We start from the raw sequence: 16,495 nt of genomic DNA on the forward strand, positions 1-16,495 counted from the left end.
GAGACTGGCTTGGGACCAGTCGCTAGCAGCCAGCGCAGAGGCTGCGGGACAGACAGCACGGACCAGCGGTACCGGGGCTCGAAACACTCAGCGAGTGCAGCGGCACTGATGGAGTCGGAACGGGACGTTGGGGACGAAAACCTTCTCCAAAAGGTAGGCACCGGGATAGGAACAGCCGGGTTTTACCGGCTGCGGAACTGCCGCGAAGGACCAGGCCCGTGGATACCGGGGTCGGTCCGAGCGGCTCGAACCCGCAACGGAGGGAACGACGGTCACCAGCGGGAGAAGGAAAGTCGGGAACAGCAGGTAAGAGACCCTGCGTTTCCTTCCACTTACCTTCTAGGTGCAGACATGGACCGGGTCCATGTAAGCTGCAGAAGGCCGGCGGGAGAACCGCGGAGGAGTGGCAGCAGCAGCAGCAGCGGCAGTCGGCAGCGGCAGCGGCAGCAGCAGCAGCAGCAGCAGTGGCAGCCGGCAGCTGCAGGAGTACTGACAGCTGCACGAGCACTGGCAGCGGCAGCGGCAGCAGCAGTGGCAGCCGGCAGCTGCAGGAGCACTGACAGCTGCAGGGGCACTGGCAGCGGCAGGAGCAGCATGGGCACATCGATTCCCGGAGGAGGAAAACACCTGTGCCCAACTTCGCTCCAGCATGGTGAGAAAACTCATTTCTCAGCAGCAAAGGACTTTGCAGTTGACTGGCTACACTCTACTACAAGGGACCAGTATGTGAGTACCAGGGTCGGTCCCAGCGGGGTTTTTTAGTTACAATGATCGCTTCTAGGCTTTTTGGCTAAGATTAAGTGTAGTATCTGTTCTTATCAGTTTAATATCTGATACGTCCCTTATCTAGGGACCATATATTAATAAAATCTATAGTAGCTGTTATCATCAGTTTTAATGTCTTATATGTCCCTTAGCTAAGGACCATATAAGCAGGAGTGCCCAGAATTGAGGGCATTACAGTGGGGTTGACCGGCTGCAACGACCGGAAGGGACCAGTACCGTCAGTACGGGGGTGGGTCCCAGGGGTCTAAGATAAAGGAGCAGCCAGGAGCGCTGAGAGCGTTGGTGCCGGGTTTAATGGAATAGATGGAAGCAACTGTGCCAGTTATCCTCCACACCGGCCATATCCACTCCACGGAAGGAAGGACAATACTGGAGAAGGAGGACCGTGGAACAGCGGGCAGCCAGCAGCAGCCAGCGGCACTTGGATCATCCGTAGTGGGATCAGCTGTGCCCGATGTCGGCCCCGCACGGGTCAGATCCATGCGGCCGAGCGGTAAGGCTAGACAAGGTAGTGGACTCAGAGGGTCCGACTTTGCATAAACCGCCAGCAACCAGCGCCCGAGAGGGCTAGAGCGGGAAGAAGCGGTGTATGGAGCCTTGCTCCAACGTGATAAACCCACAGCAGTACCTTTTTGAGGGCTGCACAGTGCTTCTACCCCATCAGAGGGGAGCACTGTGGGTCAGTTCTGCCATCTTTAAGAGCCCTATCTAGCTCTCTTGAAAGCATCCAGAGAACCAGCCTCCACCGCCCTCTTGAGGCAGAGAATTCCAGACTCACAACTCCGTGTGAAAGAGTGTATCCTCATCTCCGGTCTAAATGGCTTACCTCTTATTCTGAAACTGTGGCCCCTGGTTCTGGACTCTTCTAGCTTTAGTTTAGATTTGAGTTCAGAGATAAAGCATGGAAACAGGCCCTTTGGCCAAACAAATCCACACCGACCAGTGATCACCCATACATTAGCTCTATCCTACACACTAGGGACAATTTACAGAGGCCAATTAACCTACAAACCTACATGTCTTTGGAATGTGGGAGGAAACCAGAGCGCCTGGAGAAAAACCACTGGGTCCCAGGGAGAAGTACAAACTCCATACAGTTAGTTAGGATCGAACCCGTGTCTCTGGCACTGCAACTTTAGAGATACAGCGCGGAAACATGCGGAATCCAAGCTGATCAGCAACACTAGCCTACACACTAGGGACAATATTACAACTTACCAAAGCCAATTAGCCTACAAACCTGTACGTGTGGGAGGAAACCGAAGCACCCGGAAAAAATCCACGCAGGTCACAGGGAGAACATAGTACAAACTCCGTACAGGCAGCATCCGTAGTCAGGATCAAACCCAGGTCTCTGGCGTTGTGAGGCAGCAACTCTACCGACCCACCACCCTCATTCAATCAGATTGTGTATTAGGGCAAGCGTGCCTTGGGAGTTTATTCATCATGGGCGAAACTGCCAACCGGGTGAAGCAAAGAGCAAGTACCTTCTTCAGAGCAAAGGACGCCGTCTGGCCACCTCGCACCTCACGGACCGGCATCCGTTTTCTGTGGATGGACTTCACTGCGATGGGGATGAAGTTCACCAGTGGGTCGGGTCCTAGCCGCAAAATGTCATCCAATCGAATCAGACCTCGTAGTGTTGTTCCAGATACCACTGTTCCAACACCCTGGAAACACAATCAAACGGGAGCATTGCGGGGATTACAATTTAATGCCAAGCAGCGGCTAAACCTGGTCAACGAACATACACTCTCCCTACAAAGACCAGCAATATCTGTGCATACTTTCATGAGTCCAGCTAGAGTTAGAATTCACTTGACAATATTTAGCCAAGAGACAAATTAAGGTGTGTATAACTGTTGCAAAGTCAAGAGTGTTCCCCGTGTAATACAGGATTCAATGGTTTCAGCTAAGCAGCCATTTTACAGAGCCTAGTTCAGGAGTACATTGTACAGAAAAACAAGGCACGACTCACTGCGGTTCACTTTTATCCTTCTGCAGCCATAATTTTGGCTGGCTGGGCTTGCATAATGTCCAGAGTGTCAAGAACCATAACACTATTCCATCGCAAGCAGTGGATCATTTTAACTTTAACTTCCCACAATCTTTGATGAAGTATGTTCCTTTGGGGGGGTCACCCATCCCAAAATATTTCCTTTCGGTAATTCCTCCCCTTAATTATTGACCAATTCAACAACTTGTGACACGAGGGGAGATATTTTTACTGAGCTGAAAGTGATGCGACACAATTTGATCATGGAGGACTGGTAAGGAATTTTACACGATTGCTTGTATCATTCCCCCTCCCCTCCCCCCTCCCCCCCATCCTCTACCCAACAGTAAAGGGTCTCACAGGGACAGAGTAGGTGTCATCAATTTGAAACTCTGCTGGTTCGTCCTCTTTGAAGCTAGTCCGTGGCGACAACAGATTCAGGAACATCTTCAGGAGCTCCAGGTTCTCTCCAGTCACATTGGAGATCTGGAAAATCGGGCACATCCTTGAGGGGGGGGGGTGGGGGGGTGGGTAGAGAAAGATCAGGCTCAGTTACAGGCGATTCAATGCATTCAACAATAGTTTATTGTCACATGTATCTAGCTGCAGAGAAATGCTTTGTTTTTGCATACAACACGGTAAACCATGCAGCAGACCTCACCCAGGCAGTACACAAGTTCACCAGTAATTCCTAGCCACCTCCCCCTCTCTCCAGGATCCCCCTTCGTTCTTGGGGGCCTTCCTCGCTCTCCGACAGCCTCAAAGACTAAAACAAGAGGCAGGCATACGAATCAAGACTGAGAGCTGGGCGAGGAAGTTACTCGTGAAGCTTTGTCAGCAATAATATCTCTGACCACCATTACGAATCAATGAATGAATACTTTATTGTCCCATGTGACAAGTCACAGTGAAATTCTTAATCGATCATGTTTTATTATTAATGTTTAATATTTTATGTGTCATTCCTAACTGTCACTGTACGTCATGTTGTCACTTGCGGGCAGAGCACCAAGGCAAATTCCTCGTATGTGATTACTTGGCCAATAAACTTATTCATTCTGTGTTTTGCATACACAAGGTATGCAAAGCCTTGCCACATAAAGGGCGCTGACAAAGGTACAAAGTATCCCGCGCCAGTTACGCACTTCTTGTCGTCAAGGGGATGATCAGCCATGATCACATTGAATGGCAGTGCTGGTTCGAAGGGCCAAATGGCCTACTCTTGCACCTATTGTCTATTGTAACATGGCATTAGCCTTGCACACTTCTCTTGTGAGCTCAAACTCTTTAAAACCCTAAAGCTTCTTGTAGTACACTTGGAGAAGCTCTCCTCATTTAAGCAGAAGTACTCCCTGGCAGAGTGAATGTAGATTAAACATCAGGATCACATGAATTAGTGAAAAGAGAACATTACCCAAGAAAAAGGGAGGTATGGTTACACAAAAAAGCTGGAGAAACTCAGCGGGTGCAGCAGCATCTATGGAGTGAAGGAAATAGGCAACGTTTCGGGCCGAAACCCTTCTTCAACTAAAAAAAGGGAGGTATGATTGATTGAGACTGCTCATAGAAACATAGAAAATAGGTGCAGGAGTAGGCCATTCAGCCCTTCGAGCCTGCACCGCCATTCAATATGATCATGGCTGATCATCCAACTCAGTATCCTGTACCTGCCTTCTCTCCATACCCCCCCCCCCCCCCAATACATTTAGCCACGGGCCACATCTAACTCCCTCTTAAATATAGCCAATGAACTGTGGCCTCAACTACCTTCTGTGGCAGAGAGTTCCAGAGATTCACCACGCACTGTGTGAAAAAAGTTCTCCTCGTCTCGGTTTTAAAGGATTTCCCCCTTATCCTTAAGCTGTGACCCCTTGTCCTGGACTTCCACAACATCGGGAACAATCTTTCTGCATCTAGCCTGTCCAACCCCCTAAGAATTTTGTAAGTTTCTATAAGATCCCACCCTCAATCTTCTAAATTCTAGCGAGTACAAGCCGAGTCTATCCAGTCTTTCTTCATATGAAAGTCCTGCCATCCCAGGAATAAGTCCGAGACATTGACAGGTCAAACAACCCCCTTGTGGTGCATCAATTGGAGAACCCCAACCTCGTAGGCAACAGGGCAAGGCTCGAGCTGGTCAACAATGGTCAGTTGACCGAGCAACTCGCTTATGTTTAGAGATACAGTGCGGAAACAAGCCTTTGGGCCACGTTGGCCGTGCCGTACAGCGACCACCCGCACACTGGCATTATCCTGCACACACTGGGGACAATTTACAATTACACTAAGCCAATTAACCTACAAACCTCTAGGTCTTGTGTGGGAGGAAATCGAAGCAGCCGGAGAAAACCCACACAGGCCACGAGGAGAACATACGAACCCCGTACAGACATTATAGTCAGGATCGAACACGCGGTCTCTGGCACTGTGAGGTAGCAATCACTGAGCCACCATATCCATGGGCCATGGGTCATTGGGTCATTGGACCATATGCCGGCAAGAGTTACTGCGCCGAAGAAATTAAAAGGGTGGGCAACTTGTTAAATCATGCATCTATACACTGCAAATGGCTCGATTGCAACCATGTATTGCCTTTCTGCTGGCTGGTTAGCATACAACAACATTTTGTTTCACTGTACCTCGGTACACAGGTGAATAAACTAAACTGAACTGAACTAAGTGAAAGGCACACAAGTTAAACCAGAGCAGTTACCTCTCGGAGCTGAAGTTTGATGCCGTTACTATCACGTCGTCCTTATTCTGAACCAGGACAGGGATCTTCCTGCAGCCTGGAGACTTCAGCAGCCGCTGCAGCAACTTCAGTGTTTCTAGTCGATAATAAAGAGGGACAGAACACAACCTTTCAGTTTTTTTACATTCAAATTGTGGAGGAAGGAACTGCAGATGAGAGATAGATCTCTTGTTTCCCCATCCCCCCCCCCAATCAGAGTCTGAAGAAGGGTATAGACCTGAAACGTCACCTATTGCTTTTCTCCAGAGATGCAGTCTGACCTGCCGAGTTACACCAACTTTTTATGTCTACCTTCCGGTTTCATACTAATAAACTACACGGAACAGTGCATGTGTATGTGGCGCTCCTTACCAACAAATTCCTGAAGTTCATCGAAGCTTTGGACAAATGGACATTTGGTTCTGCAAGATTTGCGGTGCAAAGATAAATATCGGAGTTACTCCAGCTTTGTGTGTCTATCTGCAGATGCTGGTTTATACTGAAGGTAGACACAAAGTGTTGGAGTACCTCAGTGGGTCAGGCGGCATCTCTGGAGAGAAAGGATAGGTGACGTTTCAGATCGGAACCCTTCTTCACGAGCAGTACACAGGCAGCATACTGTGTTACCACAGGAATTAAACCCATCAGCAATGTCCAGGCAGTACACAGTGTTCCAACAGTTGGCACAGGACACATTATCCCCAACATTGATGGAGGAAGCTCTGGAAATAAGGTAGATGTGTCGTTTGCAATGTGTTTAACCCAAGAGCTCATGGAATGGGAAATGGAGGCTGTTTGTAGTAGAAACAAAGATGATCCCTGATTTACGATGCTCCGACTTGCGACATCTCGACTTTACGAGGGTGCAAACGCTAGACAACAACAGCGAGACGCAGCTCACTTCCAGCCACGTGATCAAATTGTATTAAGTGCATTTCCAACTTAGGATATTTTCGATTTACGATGGGTTTTATCGGAACGTAACCCCATCGTAGCTCGAGGAGCAGCTGTAGTTCTATATACATTTTCACACCAAAGCCGAGTCACACCTGTCAGGTGTTAAGGTGCAGCCGAAATATTTACGATTAAACAATGTCACTTCTGCATCTGCTTCAGAACATGGATATGTCTAGTAAACATGACCAACCTTTTCCAAATACAAGGCAAAAAAGTGGTCAGACAGCAACTCTGTCTGTAATAAACAGCTTCATACAACCTCAGTCGGGTTTACAGGCAATTCCCAAAGAATGGCAAGATAAATCATCTGCCCGGGTCACTGGCTCAGAGGTAGAGTTGCTGCCTCACTGTGCCAGTGACCCGGGTTTGATCCTGACGTACGGAATTAGTACGTTCTCCCTGTGAACCTGCATGGGTTTATGCCGGGATCTACGGTTTTCTCCCACACTCCAAAGACGTACAAAATTTGTAGGCTAAATGGCTTGGAGAATTTATAAATTGTCCGTAGTGTGTGTTAGTGTTAGAGTGCAGGGGATCACAGGTCGGTGTTGACTCGGTGGGACAAAGGGCCTGTTTCTGTGCCGTGTCTCCAAACTGAACTAAAAGTTAACATCAATATTATTTCAAAGTCCCCCCCCCCCCATTTAGGTTGGCACAAGGAATACCAGCAAACCGTGCCTAGAGAGGTGAAGGCCGGCATGTTGTGGCCATATTCCAACAGCAGGCCTGGCCCGCCCGCCACGGAGCCGGGAACCTGCCCGGAAAGGAGGAAGACGGTGACAGGCGTTGGACAAAGGGCCCAGTAAGAAGAACCGGTGGGGAGGGGGGGAGAGGAGGTCTTACCTTTTGTGCCTTCAAGGGCAACTGCGGAGGCGTTCCCCAGGGAACAAGGGCTGAAGAGGGCCAAGCAAGGAGGACAAGAGTTTGCGGGACTGTAGCTGGGACTGTAATATGGTGCCACAATGTAATCTACTGCATATAGGCTCAGAGGGCTGTTCTGCACCAGAGGGGCGGGGTGGGAGGGGAGTTGTGCTTATGTGTGGTGATAATCTCGAGGAGCAGAATGCAAAAGTACTTCACTATACCTTGGTACACGTGATAATAAAGAAACCATTGAGCTGTTGAGCAAGAGGTGGTTAAAGTGGTGCTCATGGTGTCTCTACCACAGCAAGGACAACCCTCGCTGGTTTACATAAAATAGAGACCCAGAATGTTCCCACTTACCCTGCAAGATGTTGGATGGGCACATGTCGATCTTGGTCACCACAACAAAGACAGGAACGTTGAGGGCCAGTGCCAGCCCCAGATGCTCTTTCGTCATCCCCACTATTCCGGCATTGCTGCCAACCTTTAATAAAATAATATTCAACATGAGAATGATTCCTCCCCCCTCGACTCCGTCCAAGGACCGCGGCAGTCCTTTCAGGCGAGGCGGAGGTTCACTTGCACCTCCTCCAACCTCATCTACTGTGTTCACTGTTCCAGGTGTGGACTCCTGTATATCAGTGAGACCAAGCGCAGGCTCGGCGATTGTTTTGCTGAACACCTCCGCTCAGTCCGCCTAAACCTACCCGATCTTTCAATCCTGCTCAGCACTTCAACTCCCCCTCCCATACTGACCTTTCTGCCCTGGGCCTCCTCCATTGTCAGAGTGAGGCCTAACTCAAATTGGAGAAACAGCATTTCATATTTCACTTGGGCAGCTCACAACTGGGGTGGAAGATTGCAACCTTCACGTGGTCCGCCCTGTTTCGACTAATGCAATCAACTCGACGTGCACAAACGGAAGATCAAATAGAACAAGTTGTCCAACAACTTTAGGCTGTGCACGCCACACGAAAGAAGAAGATGCTTACACCCCAGCGGTATGAACATTGAATTCTCTAACTTCAAGTAACACTTGCTTTCCCTCTCTCCATCCCCCTCCCCATCCTAGTTCTCCAACTAGTTACGCTGCCCCAATTAAATTTTACTGATTGTATGCTTCGTTGTCACCTTCACCTCAGCTAACAAGGATCTATACATTCTCCTTGATCTTCATCCCCTTTGATCTCCCCTTTTCAAACCTTGCCCTTCCATATCTCTGCCTCCCTCTCCCGATTACCAGTGCAAAGGGTCTCGACCCAAAACATCACCCATTCCTTCTATCCAGAGATGCTGCCTGCCCTGCTGAATTACTCCAGCATTTTGTGTATATCTTAGATACAACTCATGGTTGGCACCATATCATTGGAAGCTCCGTTCCTACCACTCAAGCCTCTGCACCTGCTCTCCACAGTTCTAGAGCTCGCGACTTGAGATATTATGTTTAATCTTTTCTGCTTCCAATGGCTATATTCTGCACAGTGGCTGGTTCAGTTGGCCAAGTTAACTCTGCCAAATTAAAGACTATCCATTTACCCTTCTTTGACATTGACTTCAAAGGCTACCACTCCTGATCCTCAGTCCACCCAGAGCAGTCGGCACTTAGTGAAGAGTAAGAGAGTTAGTTCTTTCTGAAAGTGGCCACTTTATTTTCCCCATTCTGCATTTTGTCAGAGAACATAGACATTGCTGGGAAGGCCAATGTTTATTGCGCTTTGCTAACTGCCCAAAGGGGCTTACTGAACTTTTAATGGACGGCTCAGCAGCAAGAACAGAGGGTTTGCTGTCATAGGTAGTCTAGTTAGGACGGTACAGTGGTGCAGCGGTAGAGTTGCTGCCTCACAGCGCCAGAGACTCGGGTTCAATCCTGTCTGTACGGAGTTTGTCCTGTGACCACGTCGGTTTTCTCCAGGTTTTCTCCAGTTTCCCCCCCAAAATTCAAAGACGTTCAGGTTTGTAGATTAATTAGCTTTGGTAAAAATTGTATAGTGCAGGGGTTGGCAACCTACGGCCTCCGGGCTGAATGCGGCCCGCAACCCGAAATCATCCGGGTGGATTTTTTCTCCCTGTAATCATCCAGCCCGCCGAGCAGCAGCCAGGCACCCCAAGCTCTGGCTGTACCACACGACCGTGCACCTTCTGTGAACACGTTTAAGAAAGAACTGCAGATGCTGGAAAAATCGACGGTAGACAAAAAAAATGCTGGAGAAATTCAGCAAGTGAGACATGCAAGGATTGCACGAGGCTGCCTCACCCACTGAGTTTCTCCAGCATTTTTGTCCACCTTCTGTGAACACGTGATTTGATGCCTGCCAACCAGGGCGGGATCCATGTGTACATGTGATAGATGTGGCCCACCATCCGCTCACAGACATGCGTCCCAGCCCCTATGCAGAACAAGGTTGCCCACCCCTGCCCTAGTGTGCAGGATAGTGCACGTGTGAGGGGATCGTTGGTCGGTGCAGACTCGGTGGGCCAAAGGGACCGTTTCTGCGCTGTATCCCAAAGCTAAACAAATTTAAATCTCCAGCTGTCATCGTGGGAATTGAACTCTTATCTGCCCATTAATCCAAGCATTTGGGTACTGGTCACAGCTTTCATTCCTACAAATTTGACCAGGGCTCGACACTAAACAATCACATCTAGATCTCAAAGTAGACATCGATGCCCCACAAATCATGCACTCTGTCAAGTTACACTCCAAGAATCTATTACATTTGGCAAAGAGAGGGGTTGCTATTGTGTTGTAACTGAATTTTGCTCATTAGGGACTACACATTTTATGTACTCAACTGCCACTTGTTTTAAGCGAGAGTCGGTACAGCGACGTGTCACAGACTCTATGGCTTATTTTCTTTGTGCACTTTTCAGTGGTTCGAACAGTACTAGTCTCAACATTAGAAACTAGAGTCAAAGCCATGTTAAAGCTCATGTTGCCTCCGAGACTCCCCGATAATAAGTGACCTCCATGTTTACCTCAGGCATGTTTACATCACAGTTCCCTGTGCATGTCTGCTTGCAGAAATCCTACCTCAGTATAATCGATTGCCAAAAACCTATTTACTAGCAACAGGATACAAATCAGATTTTTTTTTTTTTTTTTTAAATAGCTATAAAGGGAGGCCATTAGTCCACACCTTTAGACAAACAGTGTGGAAACCGGTCTTTTGGCTCACTGAGCCCGCGCTGACCAGCGATCATCCCGTACACATTCGCACTATCCAACACAATGGGGACAATTTACAGAAGCCAATTAACCCTGTACATCTTTGGAGTGTTGGAGAAAACCGAAGATCTCGGTCAACAACCACAGGGTGAACATACAAACTCCGTACAGACAGCACCCATGGTCAGGATTGAACCCGGGTCTCCGGCGCTGAAAGGCAGCAACTCCACCGCTGCGCTAACGTGACACCCTTTTTACATTTTGTGTAAATATGAAGTCTTGTAATTATCAGGGAGTTCCCACAACAAAACTACAAGCTTTTATTTACTAAATGTTTTGTAGCATGGAATGTGATACTGCCGTCGGGGAAAAACTAACTGCTTAATTTTGTACATCTCTATCAAAGATATAGAAATAGATATAGCATACGTTTTAGTTTAGAGATACAGGGCGGAAACAGGCCCTTCGGCCCATCAAGTCCCTTTCGATCAGCGATCCCCAGACACTAACACTATCCTAGGGACAATTTACAATTTTTACCAAGCCAATTATCCTACAAACCTGTTAATTGGCATCTGCAAAATTGCCCCCAAATGAGAAAGTGGGATAACAATGACCCTCCCTTGGGTAGATGTGGAAAAGACTTAATATGGCCAAGTTGCCCAGGAGGGAAATTGGTCTGCCAATAGTCATAAAACACAAGAAAATAAATGAAACGTGAAATTAAAGTGACGAGTAGAAGGGATTGGGGATGTGCAAAGATTCATGAGGGGGTCAGTCAATATTGCCATAAGGGTCAGTCAATATTACCAGAATTAGGCCATTTGGTCCATCGAGTCTACTCTGCCATTCAAACATGGCTGATCTATCTTTCTCTCTCAACCACATACTCCTGCCTTCTACCCATAACCCTTGACACCCATACTAATCATGAATCGATCAATCTCCACCTTAACAATACACAATGACTTGGCCTCCACAGCTGTCTGTGGCAATGAGTTCCACAGATTCACCACACTCGGGCTAAAGAAATTCCTCCTCATCTCCTTTCTAAAGGTACGCCCTTTTATTCTGAAGCTGCGCTCTCTGGTCCTAGACTCCCACTAGTAGAAACATGCTCTCCACATTCATTCTATCCAGGCCTTTCTATCCAGGCGAAAACTAAGGTCCAAGTTCAGGAACAGCTTCTTCCCTACAGCCATCGGGCTATTAAACACAACAACAAATAAGCTCTGAACTGCAACAAACTATCACTATGATTGCACTATATTCGCTATTTATTGACTATGTGTGCATGTGCATACACACACTGAATTTTTTCTTCTTCTCCCATTATGTATTATGTTGTGCTGCAGCAAGTAAGAATTTCATTGTCCTATCTGGGACATATGACAAAAAACACTCTTGACTCTTGATATGTGTGAAGAAGGGTCTCAAGCTGAAATGTAACCAATTCCTTCCCTCCAGAAATGCTGTCTATCCTGCTGAGACAATAGACAATAAGTGCAGGAGTAGGCCATTCGGCCCTTTGAGCCAGCACTGCCATTCAATGTGATCAAGGCTGTTCAACCCCAATCAGTACCCTGTTCCTGCCTTCTCCCCATATCACATGACTCTGCTAGCTTTAAGAGCCCTATCTAGCTCTCTCTTGAAAGTATTCAGAGAACAATCTCCATCGTCCTCTGAGGCAGAGAATTCCACAGACTCACAACTCTCTGAGAAAAGGTGTATCCTTGTCTCCGTTCTAAATGGCTTACTCCTTATTCTTAAACTGTGGCCACTGGTTCTGGACTCCCCCAATATCGGGAATATGTTTACTGCCTCTAGCGTGTCCGAACCTTTAATAATCTTATATGTTTCAATAAGATCCACTCTCATCCTTCTAAACTATAGAGTATACAATCCCAGCCACTCCATTCTCTCAGCATATGACAATCCCGCCATCCCGGGAATTAACCTTGTAAATCTATGCTGCAGTCCCTCAGCAGCAAGAATTTCCTTCCTCAAATTAGGGGACCATAGTATCCTCACAGTTCACACTTCCACCCAGCATTGTGTCATAGATTTACAAGGTTAATTCTCGGGATGGCAGGACTGTCATTTGCTGAGTGAATGGAGCGGCTGGGCTTGTATACTCTGGACTTTAGAAGGATGAGAGGGTATTATATTGAAGCGTATAAGATTATTAAAGTTTGGACACGCTGGAGGCAGGAAAAATGTTCCCAATGTTGGGGAAGTCCATAATCAGGGGCCACATTTTAAGAATAAGGGGTAAAGCATTTAGAACACAGACGAGGAAACACTTTTTCTCACAGAGAGTTGTGAGTCTGTGGAATTCTCTGCCTCGGAGGACGATGGAGCATCACCTATGTGGGATCTCTCTCTCTCTCGCTCTCTCTCACACACATATATACATTTGCATATGTACACAAACATGAAATTAGCCAACAAACAATAATAGTGCAAAAAAAACGAAACTGCTGCTCTGAAGACGATGTAGTTCAGATCTTATTTGGAGGTTGTATTGTTTAATAGCCTGATTGCTGCAGAGAAGCAGAAAATGTTGGAGCTACTCACTTTCATTTGTGGCGAGAGGAACATAGTTCACATCTCAGGTCAACAACATTTCATGAGAACTGGGAAAAAGTGAGAAATATAAGCTTGTTTTATAGTTTCCAGTTCTGATGAAATGTAATTGAAAACAAAAATAAGTCTCTTGGTTAGAAACCCTGGTTGGAAACAAATAAATTGCAGGATCATTAAATGCTGTTCAGTTCTATCTCTACAATGGAGGGCACAATTAAAGCCCTGTCCCACGGTACAAGTTCATTCCACGAGTTCTCCTGAGTTTGCCTGATTCGAACTCAGAGATTTACGATACTGGCCAATCGTCGGTACTCGGGACTCTCGTGGACATTTTTCATCATGTTGAAAAATCTTCACGAGTCTTCCCATGCATTACATGCCGTTAGCGAGTCTTCCTGAGTACCTGCCATCAGCGCTAAGATACGTCCCCGAGCTCCGACGTACCCGCTACGTTCATTCTCCGTGCTTACCATGAGTTTGATTTTTTTTAACTCGGGAGAGCTCTTGGAATGAACTCGCACTGTGGGACAGGGCTTTTAGGTTTCTATATGTGTGGAAGGTAGGAATTGAAAGAAATCGATGTTAGGATTAATGACATAGTGCTTGGAGATTATGGTGATAGAAGCAGGAAATCTCTGAAGTTTGGTGATCTACTTCCAGTGCACTAAAGGAATTTGATGTGTTAAATTATTTGGATACAGGAGCAAACTGAAACACCTCCAATAATCTATATTCTATCCTATGGGGAGAAGGCAGGAAGGGGATACTGATAGTGGATGATCAACCATGATCACAGTGAATTGTGGTGCAGGCTCAAAGGGCCAAATGACCTGCTCCTGCACCATTCAGGTAATTGTCATATGACATCGTCTATTGTCTATAAAATGGAATCCAGAAAATGAAACAATGCATTTGTTGCCAAGAGATGGTCTGTAATGTTCCGTTGCTGTGGTAGCGTTAGGTCAGTTCAACAACCTGATGGGACAGTAGCTTTTTTTGAACTGACATTTACACTTCTGCATCTACTGTGGTGACAGTGAGAAAAGACTACAGCTTATCAAATTTCAATTATCCGTTGAACAAACTTGACCCGAACAGCTTGGTATTCCTAACATCTTTACTTTCTGAGACCTTTCCTTTAAAAGATCTTTCAGGGAAAGTGTTACGACTATCCGCAGAAACTGCGTGTCTTTTGTAATCAATTCCCCTTGCAGTGGACAATAGCCTTCTTTGTGTCATCGGAAGGCTAAATTCAATCTGGAAATTGTCCTCGTGGGGAGAGACCATCAAATTTTCTTTATTTATTGTGACATTTGGATCGATACAGGTATTGTAATTTTCTTTTCCACTTACCTTGTGTAGTGCTGATTTACATAAGATGTTCACTCCTGTATATCTGTATGAGTATGGGAAGACAAATGTTTCAGGACATTTGATAGTGGAGACTTGTGTGCACAAAATTACATATGTTTTCCAAGTGATTTCCATCACATAAGCACAGAAATTAAGGACTTTCACAAGCTCTTGGTTTGAAACGATTTTAATATAGTTTAGAGATACAACATGAATCAGACGCTTCGGACCAGCGATTCTATGGTGACCATCGATCACCGATTTTAGTTTAGTTGTTCATTGTCATATGAAAAGCTTGAAATTGCATGCTGCAGGTAAAGGAAAGCCGATACATGATTGCAATCAAACCATCCACAGTATACAGGTGAAGGGTAAATAAAGATTTTAGAGTGGAATGATTGTAATCGATGTCAGCAGACCTCTTACAGTCTGCACGCAGATGCAGAACAGCACGCAAAGGATCACCTTGCTCAGGCGCCAGTTGGTCTCGACATTCATACTGGTTCAAGAGTGTTTTATTGTCAAGCATGTTTTATTGTCTTATGTCCCAAAACAGGCTATTTTGGCGAGACAGAGACGGTAAATTGGCTTGAATTGTTTTATTTTAATGAAACAACGAGCCAACGAAAGTGGAACCAAATTTACAAGGTGGCTTCCACAAGTGTGGGCGCTAGACTGACAGTTACTGATAGTTACAGCAAAAATAAACTGCCAATAGAACACCCGCCCGTGCTCAGTGACTCCTCCCTCCCGTCAATCACGCGGGTTCTATTACCCAGAGGTACACTATGTTTTTCCTCTTTTTCAAACACTCCCTACACATTAGTGGCAATTTTATGGAGGCCATTTACGGAACCTAAAAAGCTACATGTGTTTGGGATGTGGGAGGAAACTGGAACACCCGGAGGAAACCCACACAGTCACTCAAACTCCACTGTACCCAATGTCCGTATTGAACCAAGATTTCTGGTGCTGTGAGGTAGTAGCTCTACCGGCTGTGCCATTGTGCTGCTCATTTTATGAGTGCAAATTCCATTGTTTTCTTTGTTTTGAGTTTTAGTTACTTTGAGAATAGAGCAGGATTTGCTTTTGAGTCAGTTTATAGACACATAATCTGCCAGAATTGCCAATCCAATGATAAGGAAGTGCTACACTGAACTATTATCTACCTCTTTGATGACCCTTGGACTATCCTTGATCAGACTTTGCTGGGTTTATCTTGCGCTGTAAATGGGTCGATTGCAAACGTGTATTGTCCTTCTGCTGACTGGTCTGCACGCAACAAAAGCTTTAGATATAGATATAGATATGCCATTTATTGTCACTATACATGTACAGTGAAACTGAAAGCTGCTCGTACTCAGTGCATACATACAATTTTACACAAAAAACAAGAAACAGAAAAACAAAACAGAAGGGAGATGGGGGGGGGGGGGAATAGGTGCACAAATTCTACGGCGCTACATACATATATACATATATACAGATGGAAGTCCGTGTTGGGCGGTGTAGTCAGTGCATGTGTGGGATTTGAATTTATGGTAGATATAATTCTCGGGAAGCAGCTATTCCTGAGTCTGTTTGTCCTGGATTTGATGCACCTATAGCGCCTTCCAGAGGGCAGCAGGTCGAACAGTCCAAACGCAGGATGGGAGCTGTCTTTGGTGATCTTCTTTGCCCTGCTAAGGCAGCGGGAGGTGTAGATGTCCATCAGGGAGGGGAGAGGGCAACCAATGATCCTCTGCGCTGTCCTGGTTACCCTCTGAAGCCTCTCCCTGTCTGCCATGGTGCAGCTGCCATACCATGCTGTAATGCAGTATGTCAGCAGGCTCTCGATGGACGAGCGGTAGAAGGTCAGCAGCAGGTTAGAGTCCAGGTTGTGCTTCCTGAGGACCCTCAGGAAGTGCAGCCGCTGCTGAGCCTTCTTGATGACCGCCGTCGTGTTGTCCGTCCAGGAGATGTCAGCCGCGATATGGACGCCGAGAAACCGGAAGGTGTTGACCCTCTCCACACACTCGCCGTTAATGTGTAGGGGGACTAAGTCGGTGCTGTGCCT

General features: G+C 46.7%; 1 pseudogene; it reads left to right on the top strand.

Annotated features, from left to right (window-relative positions):
* Positions 1-770: 770 nt before the first annotated feature.
* Positions 771-937, top strand: LOC129695144 (U2 spliceosomal RNA; annotated as a pseudogene).
* The last annotated feature ends 15,558 nt before the right edge of the window (positions 938-16,495 follow it).

The sequence above is a fragment of the Leucoraja erinacea genome, unplaced genomic scaffold, assembly GCF_028641065.1.
Source record: "Leucoraja erinacea ecotype New England unplaced genomic scaffold, Leri_hhj_1 Leri_959S, whole genome shotgun sequence".
Classification (NCBI taxonomy): Eukaryota; Metazoa; Chordata; class Chondrichthyes; order Rajiformes; family Rajidae; genus Leucoraja; species Leucoraja erinaceus.